Genomic DNA, 12,733 nt, shown 5'->3' with positions numbered 1-12,733 from the left:
AGGCAACATCTAAAGTTGCCTCCTTTATTTCTGGTATTTTAAACTGATAACCCAATTCCCACCAGTCTGAGAAGGCTCTTCCTTAGCTTACATCACAAATACAGAGTGATTTTTAGACGAAGTCATGCTTGCTTCCTTCTATAACTATCTCCAAGATCTATTTCATTTATGCACGTGTGTGTGTGTGTGTGTGTGTGTGTGTGTGTGTGTGTGTGTGTGTGTGTCTGTGTGTGTGTGTACACACATGCCATGGCATATATATGGAGGTCAGAGTTTGGTTCTCTCCTTCTTAGAGATTGAACTCAAGTCATCAGGCTTTGTGAGCAAGCACCTGGCTGCCTCCTGTGTTTCTTCAGGAGTCTGACCATGTTCCTTCCCTCAAGGCTGTGGGAGCAGGAGTGAAGATCAGGATCTACCAGACAGACAGAGTCTTTAGTCTTTGGCACATCTGCTAATGATGGGGAATGAATTCCCATGATCACATGACTGATGTGGTGTGGAAGTGACAGAGATGAAGACATTGAAGGAGCAGTCACAGGAGTCGGCAGGGCTGAGGGATGCTGTAGGTGGCTGCTGTTTGCTCCCTGCTTGTCACAGCTTCTTGTTCAGGGCTTGACCAGGGAGGTGTGTATGGTGGTCACACCCATCTCAGCAGATCTGTCAGCTTTCCCGCTTTTGTTAGAGGGTGATATCATGCTTCCTGGGGGGAGCGTTGGAAGACAATGAGCAGCCACTTTCCTCTAGATACAATAGGCGGAGCCAGGAAGGTAGTATTGACATTGCTGGGGCCCAGGAGCTACTCACTGCTCTGTGGCCGTCAGATGGTGAACCAGCGTAACCTTGGCACACAGGCCTGGCTTGTACAAGGCGTCTGGCTGCAGAGCCAAAGAGGACTCCACCCTAGGGACAGGAGTGCTTCAGACATCTGGGAATCTGGGATGGGCTTTAAATTCAGATCCCTATGTCAAAAGCAACCAAAACCAAAACAAAACAATCCAATCCAATCCAACCAAAATAAAACAATGATCATACCAGTAATAACAAAGTGACTACTATAGATTGAACACCTACATGCCAAGTACTTTAGTGTAACTTTTTTTTTGTTTTTTTATGATTTTTAAAAAAAATTTTAGTGTAACTTTTTAACATCTCATCTAGTAAGTAGTGTTATTCATTTTTTAGTACAGAGGTAACCAAGGCTCACAACTTTAAATTACTTGCCCAAAACTAAAATGGTGCCAGGTATCAAATATTTGGAACTTCCTAACATCTGCATTCAAAAGATGTCACCCCTTCTCACTGTGACTCTGATGCGGGCTGTCAGTCACTGGACACAGAATGTCCTGTCTGTCTAAGGACAGCCATCAGTTCCCTTGGAGGATGCAAAATCCAACAGGAATTCTGACTCTGCCTGGGACTTTATGAGGACTTTTAATGTAAGAAGTCCATCCTCTTTCTTCACCTGGTCACTTTGGGATACTGGCGTTTAGGACGAGAACTAGCCTGACAGCAGCCCAGAGCCATGACAGGCACTGATAGTATTTAATGCCTCACTGGCTCCAGTGCTGTAGGACCAGAGACCCATCCATCCCTGTCTTTTATGATAATGTGGGTTTCATTGTTTGCTTGGACTACTTTGACCTGGTTTCTGTTTTCTGAAAGTGAAGCATCTCTAATGACCGCATGCCTCTACGGGAATGATGGAGAGCAAGAACTAAGCAGAGCAATCTTTAAAACATGCCTTTAGGTTGCTTTCTGACCAACAACCTAGGAAACAGGGCCGACAGCACTCATTCATGTGCTTTGGGCAACATTTTTAAAGGAAAACTTGCCACAATATCAGTGTGTGATAAGCATTCAAATAATCAGATGTTCTTAACTGCTTTGTGTTCAAAGCAAGACCTTCTAATAATGGCCAATGTTGGTCTGTTTAGAGCAGGCCTCCATTCCTGAGCTAATCTGTTGATGTGTGTATGGGGATGACGCTCTGGCTTCTTTGACAGCCTTAAGACGGTCCTTTTATCAGAAAAAAGGAGAGAAGAGCTTAAAGTTCTGAGTTCTTGGGCATCTGCTAAACATCTGGATTGTCAGGTGGGAAATTCCTTGCTTGTGACTCATGCAGCCAGCAAGAGGGAGCCTCCACTTTTCCCCAGCCAGTTCCCAACTTCTTCTGCCCTCTGGGTCTTGACTTAGCAGAGACTCTAAGATGACTTGTCACCTGTAAGTGTCCTTCTCATTTCTTTTATCCTCAGCCCATTGCTATCTAGTTGACAACTGGTAGACTCAAGGGGAATCTGTCACACTTTTTTTTTTTTTTCCTGCTTGTGGGGTTTTGAACCTAGGACCTTATGTATGCAGGTCAAGCACATAATCACTGAGCTCCACACCCTGACATTCTGCTTCATTAGTGATTAAACTTGTTATGACCTCATAATGGGCATGAGCTCAATGCTTTGCTCACATTACACCAGCCCTTTCTCCTAATCCCCCTTTTCTCAGTCTCGGTGCCTGGGTCCCCACCCCTGCATCTGAAAACACTTAATATTCTTCTAGGGTGGATTTCATCATCCTCCTATTTTCGAATTTGGATCTCCAACGGCAGAATCAAGGAGGGAGAAGGTGGTTGTAGTACATTGTGTTTGAAACTCTTCTGATGCCCGTCTTTGCCCACTGCATCAGCCTATTGTGACCCTCAGTCCCCATGTTTGGAGCTGTACTCCCTTTTGTTTCTAAATATTTACCTTCAAACCTTTGTGTATTTGCATTTTGTTGATTAGGTTTTTGTTGTTGTTGTTGTTGTCAGCTTGTCACAAGTTAAAGCTACCTGGGAAGAGGAACCTCAAGTGGAAAAATCCCTGTTTCAAATTGACCCACAGACAAACCTGTGGGACATTTTCTTGATTAATGATTGATGTGAGAGGACCCAGTCCACTGTGGGAAGTCCCACCCCTTGGCAGGTGGTCCTGGGTGCTATAAGAAAACAGTTTGAGCAAGTCTGTTGTGGAAACTCATTTAGCTGATAGCCTTTAGGGTACTGGCTCATAAAGGCATTCTTTATCTCAGGTGCTAGTGTGGACTGATAAGAAGAAGACTCTCTCTCTCTCTCTCCCTCTTTCTCTCTCTCTCTCTCTCTCTCTCTCTCTCTCTCTCTCTCTCTCTCTCTCTCTCTCTCTCTCGATGGTCAGAGATCTGGTTGTAGCTACTGGTGTCTCCAGGGCAGAAGACCCTGGTGGCTCTCTACTTTATTGTGAGTGTTCCCCAAATAAATATTTGATATCCTTTTATTTGGGCTTCTATGGACTCTCTTACTCATGCCTACACAAGCCAGCAAGCAGTGTTTCTCCATGACCGCTGCTTCAGTTCCTGCCTCGAGTTCCTGTCCTGACTTCCCTCAGTGATGGACTGAAAGTCTAAGATGAAATAAACTCTTACCTCCTCAAGTTGCTTTTGGTTATGGCATTTATCATAGCAATAGAAACCTGACTGAGACATGTATATACTATTTCCGCTGCTTGGACTAGCCTCTTCACCTGTCAGGCATAGCCACAATTAGTGGTTGAGCTCACCTGTTTGTTAGTCCTAGAAACAAGTCCTGATCTTCCTGCATAAGTTAGGGGCCTGTTTTAGACTGAGGCAAAAAATGGGCCCTAAGGCAAAAGATAGGCACTCAGGATATAATCCTATGGTCTGGGATTGAGGACCAGAATCATACAGGAATGTATGGTCATGTCTGGTGCTGTCAACTATCCGAGGAACACCTTAAACAACAGTCATTATGGCTCACCTGGGAATGAAGGAGGGGCATGAATTCATTGTGGTCTTCCTCCATCATCATTTAAGAGTTTCATAGAAAAAGTTTAGTGAATTGAGGCAGTGGTGGCAATGTGTATAGGCTCTGGATTTTATGCCTGAACCTTCTCAAAGTTCAGAAGCGGCCACTGACAGGGAAACCTTGCAACTGGCACCTAGGAGGTTCCAGATATAGGATGCTTGGCTCTGTTATTGTATTTAGAGCATTAATTTTTACTTTTTTGCCTAGTGAGCTTTATTTTTATTAAAATATTCTCAGACCCAGGCATGTTTCACACAAGTACTGGCAGAGACATGCTTAATAAGCAAGTTTGCTTTAGATTAAGGGTTCTGAGTCTTTATTTCTCTGAATGTTTTATACAGTAGAACAGCTCACATTAAAGTTGAGTTTATGTGATCCTAAGAAGAATGTGTTAGAGCATCTATATATCTATTATGGGTTAGTGTTCATTTGACTATGTCATACCAATCAGGTACTTAGATGCACATTGCTCAGCATGAAGTTAGAAAAATTAATTAAAAAACAGAGCTAATAGAATAAGTTGTATACATAGCATTTAGAATTAATAAGAATCATGGAAACATTGAATGAATGAGTACAAATGGGAAGACACTTTTCCAGCCAAATAGGTTAGCTATTTTTAATCTTGCCACCTCCTCCCTTTTAGAATGATTGACGTGTGTCCAAATAAATAAAATAAAAGTGATTTGGGCATGTAATTTATACTTTTGCCAGTTGAGAAAGCCAGAGTCTCAGTGCTTTCAAACTTGTCTCAGAGGATGGTGTACTTTATCTTGCTTTTCCCAGGAACCCTGGGAAGAAGACATCTGAAAAAACTACAGACAAAACTGAGTTTACCCCCAGGGCACAGGGAGCATCCCTTAGAAAAGTCCTGGAAGTCAGACAGCACAGCAGTGGGCAAAGCCTGGCAACAGAGGAAGGGGAAGGTCTGTTCATCATTCAAGTTGGCACTTAATTGAATCTGCCAGGCGTTGTTCCAAAGTTAGTTAAGAAGGGGACCCGACTGCAAGCACTAATGCCTGTTGGAAGAGAATCCTTACTCTATCTAATAGGATCAGATAGATACACGGTTGCTGCAATGAAGATTTCTGGGAGAGGACAGGGTCTCACCAAGATAGTGGCATTTGAGAAGGACAAATAGCTTTATAGAAAATCAGTAGATGTAAAGAGTGGAGGTAGATATTATAAATGGAGGGAAAGTACTAAAAGTGAAGGATAGAATGTTTAGAAAACACTTCTGTTCCTCAGTGTGACTTTACTGTCAGTACAGTGAAGAAAGTGTTAGAGTAAAACTGGGAAAATAGGTTGAGAAGAAGGTAATTGGGCTTGAGGTTGGATGGGATGGATGGGAGCACTTACATGGGGCTCTTTAGGATGTATCATGAAGCCATGAGAGGGGTGAGGTGTTCCAGGCCTGACTAGAAAGCAAGGAAAAAACAATCAGTGTAGATTCAGGAACTCCTGCATTAATGAGTGACAGTATAGAAGAGGAAACATAGTGTCCCACCTGCGAGGATGCACCCAGAAGGGAGGAGCTTTTGTGAACAATGGTGGAGGCATTAGCAGGGAAGGAGAGGACCAGAGAATTTGGCTATTAGATGACATTGTTGCAAAATGTGATTAGTGACTGGGCAGGGATTGGATTGTAGACTAAGGAAATAGATCAGGTAAGGATAGGTTGCTTTCTGAGAGACAGTTCCTGCCTGGCAGCTCCCCAGTTCCACATGCTTTTCTGTGAACTTGTTTGGGGTAAGCAGATAGGGAGAAGGATCCAGGCCCTTCCCTCTGCCATCATTGACTCAGGATGATACGAGGCTGTGCAGGAGTTTGAAGGAGGTAGGGAGGGACTGCTGCGTAATAGATACTGTCCACTCCCTCTGAAGCAACGAATTCTTTTAGGTTTGTGAGTGCATCATAATAGGGATGGGTGCGATTTGGTTTGTGTGTGTGTGTGTGTGTGAGAGAGAGAGAGAGAGAGAGAGAGAGAGAGAGAGAGAGAGAGAGAGAGAGAGAGGGAGAGAGAGACAGACAGAGACAGAGACAAAGACACACACAGAGACTGTCATGTAGTACAACAGTCAAGTTGGTATTTTCATTCGTGTATATGTATATTATATGTGGCTCATATTTACTCTCACTATCTTCTCTTGCACTACCCCCAGTGATCTTTTTTTGCAACTAGTCCTCTTACCTTCATGTACCTTGGCAGGGTTTTGTGATTGTATGAGTTTACTTAGGTTGCTTACAGGATCCTGTGCTCTATTTATAGGAATGTGGGCAACTTAACCAATAGCTCTATGATTGGAGAAGTTGTCCCCCATACCCCAGCAGCCATGAACCAGGGTAGGTAGGAAGGGCCTTGTGAGTCCTTCCTTCTGGCAACTACTAAATGCTGAAAGTCTAAAATCCTTGAAATTTTTTGTTTATGGGTTACTACTTTTCCAAAAGACAGAGACAGAAAGAGTGGGTGAGGGAAAGAAGGGGGAGAGGGAGAGAAAGACTCTCAATGTGCTCATGCTAGCCCCAAACTTCCGAGCTCATTTGTCTGTCCTCCTGCCTAAGCCTCCTGAGTAGCTGAGTCTACAGGTGTGTGCTGCTGCGCCTGGCCAATCTTTTTAAAACTAGGTATCATGTGGTGTTCTACATAGTGAAAAATGCTGTTTCGATCCAACCTGCTCATTTGATACATGTTGACAGGGAGATGCCGAGAGCTCAGCATTTTGCTGGAATCCCTCAGCTCTTGCGAGCTTAAGTGTCTTCGTTTGACAGAGTGTGGAAGGCAAAAGTACATAAGCGCTTAAAGCTAGTCCTGCACACTATCCCCGCTTGAAATTGTAGTTCCACTTAATGCTTGCACTGGTTACTGCTCTGTAAGAGGCTGCTTCCCAAGTTCAGTGACTAAACCAACTTAGGACTGGTTACTCACCTGTGCCTTGGGTTGCCTATGCTTGTGCATCAGGGTGGCTCTGCTGCAAACAGCAGCAGCTGGGGTGGCTCAGCTTCTTGCTGCCAGTGTGGAGTATGGGTTGTTTGGATAGCTCAGTTCATGCGCTACTCTCTTGGGCCAGCAGGTTATGTTGTGTATTTGTTTTCCTGATGGTGTTAGAAACACATGAAAGGTAAGTGGAATCAGACAGACGAGTGAGATTTCCTTAAGAACTCAGTTTAGGATAGCCCTGGCTCTCCTAATACCAAGGACTAGGAAATATACTAGACCCTGAAGAGGCTACAACAAGTACATGGATGTAAAGAGGGTCAAAGAGTTGGGGCCAAAAGTTCAGACTAATGCACCTGCTGTTAGTTTTGGGTACAAGAACTTCATCTGCAGAGCTTAAACTGTAATAGTACCTACCTTATGGGACTCTGTAGGGAAGAATATGAGTTAATTCTAGCAGACGTTCCATAGAGCACGGCCTGAACATAGAAGACAGTAAGGGAATGTTAGTATCATCACTAATTTCATCCATCTAGGGTGGCTGTGCATGCACAGAGTGGCGGAGAAAGGTCTGACTTCACAAATTGTCAGCTTATCAGTATTTTTCCAACAGTACAAGGACTCCAAGGAGAAGCCTTCAAAAGAACTCTCAGATAATTCATTTGTAATTTCATTTTATCTTAGAAGTGCCTCAGAGCACAGACTCGAATTCCCACCCCTGCTCAGGCTTGCTCAGTTCTGCTGGTTTCCCTGCCCCCTCCATCCTGTGGGTCTCACGCCCAGTGTCAGCACTGCAGTGCACACAAACCACCTGCCAAGAGGTGTGGAGTGGGAGCCAGAAACAGATGGGAGCTGCAGAAGCTCTGCTGTGTTCAGAGGCCTGGAGTAATCTAACAGGCCTGACACGGCCTGACCACAGAGTGACTCTAGACTAATTCCAACATGAGTAATATGTGAGTCCTTCCAGCTGCTTCTGGAATCAAACAAAAGGCAGTGCTGTTGCCAGCCAGGGAAGGATCCCCTCTGACTGCATCACTGGTTTCCCAGGGATGGCTCTCTCTCTCTAGGGAGAGCCAGTGACTTGGACTAGCTTCTATTAGGCAACCACAAAGTCTCCAATAGATTAAGTTCTGACAAAACTCAAAAGCATATAACTGTCACTTAGCCTACTTTCCCATCTATGGAAGGTGATTAATTAAGAACACAGATAACTGGGCAAATGAACCTGGGCCAGAGCCTTAGTCACCTGCATGTGACTTTGGACAGGTCACATTACCTTGTGTGGAATAAAGATAATGGTGTTACCTAACCCCACAAGTTGTGATGTGAAGCATGAACACTGCCTAGCAAAATGCAGATTAATAGCAAGTATTTAAAACTATTAGCTGCCGTTATTTCCAATCTCTCTGTGCAATGAGGCTAAATTTTCCTCAAAGCTTCTGTCTTTAAGAATCTATATCCAGTTTTCTCCCCTTATCTGTGGTTTTGATTTCCACATTTTTTTGTTATCTGTTAACCTCAGGCCAAAAATATTGCATAGGAGACTCCAGAAATAATCACAAGTTTTCAGTTGCTCACCATTGTGATTCAAAATCTCTTCCTGTTTAGCTGCTCTTCCTCACAAAGACCTTTGTCCAGTGCATCCATGTTGTATACACCACCTGCCCCTTAGTCACTTGAGTCACTGTCTTGGATGCCAAATTAGTCATTGCAGTTATGACAGTGCTTATATTCAAATAACCAGGGTTTTAAAATAATGGTTGAAAAGTGATAAAATAGTAATGGTGCCAATGTGGATGGCTAAAGAGTATTCACAGGCAAAACAGTATAAGACACCAACTTGTACTTAGGGAATGAAAAAAAATACATTTATTCTGAGGTTGACAAGGTGTATAGTGAGAGTCTGTGGAATTGTGAAGAAACAAGATGCCATGGTAACTTCACTGTTGTATGTCATAAGACAGATATTATGAGACAAGTGCTTAGTTCATAAAGGCATTAAGCGAGTGTGTTCATTAAATGAGCGTGGTCATGTATACAGAAAACAGCATGCATGGAGTTTGCTACATTCTGTGATTTCAGACTTCCTCCGTGGATAAAAGAGATTGCTGTATGCATTGTTCTATTCCATGTCATTCCCTCTCAGTACACTTCATGGATCCCCAACCTCTTTTATTCTTGAACTGTTTTTTCCTTAAGCCTGACATTTATTTACTTAGAATGAATGCCTGAGTGTAGGTTAGAGGACAACTTAGATTCTCTTCCTTCACTGTGTGGGTCAGATTCTTTGCAGATATAATCATGAATAAAACATACACCTTGCTACAGAAAAGGTTGTTATTGCAGTGTCAGTTGTACCTAGACATTCACTGGGTGGTTGTTCATGGTAGCCATGTTCTTTAAACCCTGTGCACAGGACTAGCATCCCACAAAACTCTGGTCACAATGTTTTCATTAGTAGATCAATACATAGTTCTAACTTTTTACAGCAAGTAATATTTTGAAGGTGAGAAAACATTAACATATCCAGTCTTCTTGTGCTAAGAATGTAGATAGTGCTTGAGCACCATGCTTGGAGACTCTTTCAAAGGTGAACTCTCAAGCCAAAAGCATAAAAATGTAAAAAATGTCCCTAAATGAATTTTAAAAAGATAGTTTGTAGTATGAGAACTGGGTAGGTGGATGCCTGCTCCATCCAAGCTGGGAACTTGTGAATCTGTGGTCTCTGCATGCATTCAAAATGCCTGGGAAATACTGCAGCATGGGTTTTGAGCACACTAAGGTTTTAACCTTAGCCAGTAGACAAATTCATAGATATGGCACATGTAAATAATCAGGGCCCCTCCCCCTTGCACACACCACTCTGCATAACAAAAGCCAAGGAGACACCCAACTTTCCCCACTACTTCTGGAAGTCTTATAGGATTCTGTATTTCTACAGAGGCCTGACTTTCTATTGTCATACTATTCTCCATTCTTTACCCTGAGTGGCTTATCCAAATATCCATCTAGTGTTCTATTTTCTCCATACTTTGGCCTTAGTGCTAAAGATGTGTGAGGTCCAGGTGAGCTGCCACTCCTCATTACTGCTTCAGCCCATTGCTGTTCACAGAATCTTCTCTCATCTTGGAAGCATGGCTTTCAAGATTCCATTGTCTCCCCCCCTTCCCCCCCCTGCTGAGTAGTACTCCATTATGTAAATTACCACATTTTCTCTATCCATTCTTCAGTTGAGGGGCATCTAGGTTGTTTCCAGGTTCTGGCTATTACAAATAATGCTGTGATGAATATTGTTGAACAGATGTCCTAGTTGTATGAATATGCTTCCTTTGGGTATATGCCTAAGAGTTGAATTGCTGGATCTTGTGGTAGACTCATTCCCATTTTCGTGAGGAGTCGACATACTGATTTCCAAAGTGGCTGTATGAGTTGGCACTCTCACCAGCAGTGGAGGAGTGTTCCCCTATGTCCACATCCTTTCCAGCATAAACTGTCATTGGTGTTTTTGATTTTACCCATTGTGACAGGAGTACGATGATATCTCAAAGTTGTTTTGATTTGCATTTCCCTGATGACTAAGGATGTTGAACACTTTCTTAAGTGCCTTTTCCGACATTTTAGATTCCTCTATTGAGAATTATATATTTAGTTCTGTACATCACTTTTTAATTGGGTTGTTTGGTGTTTTGGAGACTAGCTTCTTGAGTTCTTTGTGTATTTTGGAGATCAGCCCTCTATCAGGTGTGGCCTTGGTGAATATCTTTTCCCAGTCTGTGGGCTGCCAATTTGTCTTGCTGACTGTGTCCTTTGCCTTACAGAAGCTTCTCAGTTTCAGGATGTCCCATTTATTAACTATTGATCTCAATGTCGGTGCTATTGGTGTAATGTTCAGGAAGCAGTCTCCTATACCAATTAATTCAAGGGTATTTCCCACTTTGTCTTCTAATAGGTTTGGTGTAGCTGGATTTATGTTGAGGTCTTTGATCCATTTGTTCTTAAGTTTTGTGCATGGTGATAGACATGGATCTATCTTCAGTCTTGAGCATGCCAACATCCAGTTATGCCAGCACCGTTTGTTGAAGATGCTTTCTTTATTCCATCGTATAAATTTACCTTCTTTGTCAAAAATCAGGTGTTCATAGGTGTGTGGGTTAATATCAGAGTTTTCAACTCGATTCCATTGGTCTACCTGTCTATTTTTGTGCCAATACCAAGCTGTTTTCAGGATGATAGCTCTGTAACAGACCTTGAAGTCAGGGATGGTGATGTCTCCAGAAGTTCCTTTATTGTTGTTCTGGGTTGTTCTGGCTATCCTGGGTCTTTTGTTTTTCCATATAAAGTTGAGACTTGTTCTTTCAAGGTCTGTGAAGAATTGTGCTGGGATTTTGATGGGGATTGCATTGAATCTGTAGATTGCTTTTGGCAAGATGACATTTTTACTATGTTGATCCTACCTATCCAAGAACATGGGAGATCCTTCCATTTTCTGGTATCTTCTTTAATTTCTTTCTTTAAAGACTCAAAATTCTTATGATACAGGTCTTTCACTTTTTTGGTTAGCATTACCCCAAGGTATTTTATGTTGTTTGTGGCAATTGTAAAGGGTGATGTTTCTCTGATTTCTTTCTCCACTCATTTATCATCTGCATATAGTAGGACTACCTACTGCTCTTTTGAGTTAATCTTGTATCCTGACACTTTGCTGAAGGTGTTTATCAGCTGTAGGAGTTCCTTGATAAAATTTTTTGGGTCACTTATGTAGACTATCATATCATCTGCAAACAGTGAAAGTTTGACTTCTTCCTTTCCAATTTGTATCCCCTTGATCTCCTTTTGTTGTCTTATTGCTCTAGTTAGAACTTCAAGAACAATATTAAAAAGGTATGGAGAGAGTGGACAGCCTTGTCTTGTTCCTGATTTTAGGGAATCATGTTGAGTTTCTCTCCATTTAGTTTGATGTTGCCTGTTGGCTTGCTGCATATTGCTTTTTATTATGTTTAGGTATGTTCTTGTTATCCCTGATCTCTCCAAGACTTTTATCATGAAGGGGTGTTGGATTTTGTCAAAGGCTTTTTCAGCATCTTGTAAGATGATCATGTGGTTTTTCTTTCTCAGTCTGTTGATATGGTGGATTACATTGATGGATTTTCGTATGTTCATCCCAGGGATGAAGCCTACTTGATCATGGTGGATGATTTCTCTGATGTGTTCTTGGATTCGATTTGCCAGTATTTTATTGAGTGTGTTTTCATCAATGTTCATGAGGGATATTGGTATGTAGTTCTCTTTCTTAGTTGTTTCTTGGTGTGGCTTGGGTACCAAGGTTATTGAAGCCTTGTAAAAAAGAGTTTGGCAATGACTCTTCTGCTTCTATTGTGTGGAATACTTTGAGGAGTTAGGTATTAGCTGTTCCTTGAATTTCTAGTAGAATTCTGCACTGAATCCGTCTGGCCCTGGGCTTTTTTTGGTTGGGACACTTTTGATGACTGTGTTTATAACCTTAGGGGTTATAGGTCTATTTAAGTTGCTTATCTGTTCTTGATTTAATTTTGGTAGGTGAAATCTATCCAGAAAATTGTTCATTTCCTTTAGATTTTCAAATTTTGAGGAATACAGGTTTTTGAAGTCTGACCTGATGTTTCTCTGGATTTCCTCTGTGTCCCCCTTTTCATTCCTGATTTTATCAATCTTCATGTTCACTCTCTGCCATTTGGTAAGTTTGGATAAAGGTTTGTCTATCTTGTTGATTTTCTCGAATAACCAACTCTTTGATTCATTGAGTCTTTATAATGTTTCTACTTTATTGATTTCAGCCCTCAGTTTGATTATTTCATGGCATTTAATCCTCCAGGGTGAGGTTGTTTCCTTTTGTTCTAGAGCTTTCAGTTGCTCTATTCTCTAGTGTGACTGTTTTCCAGTTTCTTCATTTGGGTACTTAGTGCTATGAATTTTCCTCTTAACACTGC

Source organism: Cricetulus griseus, chromosome 2 (assembly GCF_003668045.3).
Source record: "Cricetulus griseus strain 17A/GY chromosome 2, alternate assembly CriGri-PICRH-1.0, whole genome shotgun sequence".
Lineage (NCBI taxonomy): Eukaryota > Metazoa > Chordata > Mammalia > Rodentia > Cricetidae > Cricetulus > Cricetulus griseus.
This window is presented reverse-complemented; position numbering follows the sequence as displayed.